This window comes from Onychostruthus taczanowskii, unplaced genomic scaffold (assembly GCF_017590055.1).
Source record: "Onychostruthus taczanowskii isolate IOZ18803 unplaced genomic scaffold, ASM1759005v1 scaffold2092, whole genome shotgun sequence".
NCBI classification, from domain to species: Eukaryota; Metazoa; Chordata; class Aves; order Passeriformes; family Passeridae; genus Onychostruthus; species Onychostruthus taczanowskii.
This window is the reverse complement of record NW_024499343.1, coordinates 4,211-5,256: the sequence shown is the minus strand read 5'-3', so window position 1 is coordinate 5,256 and position 1,046 is coordinate 4,211.

Genomic DNA, 1,046 nt, shown 5'->3' with positions numbered 1-1,046 from the left:
AGGTAAGGAGAGGCACACACAGGTGAGCACAGGTACGCACAAGTAACCACAGGTGTGAATGTGAATGGGCAGTCACACACAGGTAAGGAGAGGCACGCACAGGTGAGGACAGGTACGCACAGGTAACCACAGGTGTGAATGTGAATGGGCAGTTACACACAGGTAAGGAGAGGCACACACAGGTGAGGACAGGTACGCACAGGTAACCACAGGTGTGAATGTGAATGGGCAGTTACAGGTAAGGAGAGGGAGACACAGGTGAGGACAGGTACGCACAGGTAACCACAGGTGTGAATGTGAATAGGCAACGTGAATGGGCAGTTACAGGTAAGGAGAGGCACACGCAGGTGAGGACAGGTGCACACAGGTGAGAACAAGTACGCACAGGTGCACACATGTACACACACAGGTGAGGACAGGTGCACACACAGGTGTGCACAGGTGAGGGCACACCCCCCCCATCAGGGAGCACAGCCCCGTCGGCCAGTTCAGCACGGGGCCCAACTCAGGTGAGCCCCTCACCTGGCCAGGTGCGCCCAGGTGGGCCCAAGGTGACTCAGGTGTGCCCAGGTGTACCCAGGTGTACCCAGGTGTGCCCAGGTGTGCCCAAGTGTATCCCAGGTGTGCCCAGGGGTATCCAGGCGTATCCCAGGTGTACCCCAGGTGTGCCCAGGTGTACCCAGGTAACACAGCTGATCTCAGCACCTAGTTCAGGTGTGTCCCAGCTACCCCAGGTGCATCCCAGGTGTGCCCAAGTGTGCCCAGGTGTATCCAGGCGTATCCCAGGTGTACCCCAGGTGTACCCAGGTGTGGCCACATGTACCCCAGGTGTGCCCAGGTGTACCCCAGGTGTACCCCAGGTGTATTCCAGGTGTATCCCAAGTGTACCCAGGTGTATCCCAGTTAACTCAGGTGTGTCCCAGGTGTACCCCAGGTGTGTCCCAGGTGTATCCCAGGTGTGCCCAGGTGTATCCCAGTTAACTCAGGTGTACCCCAGGTGTACCCCAGGTGTACCCCAGGTGTGTCCCAGGTGTACCCCAGGTGTG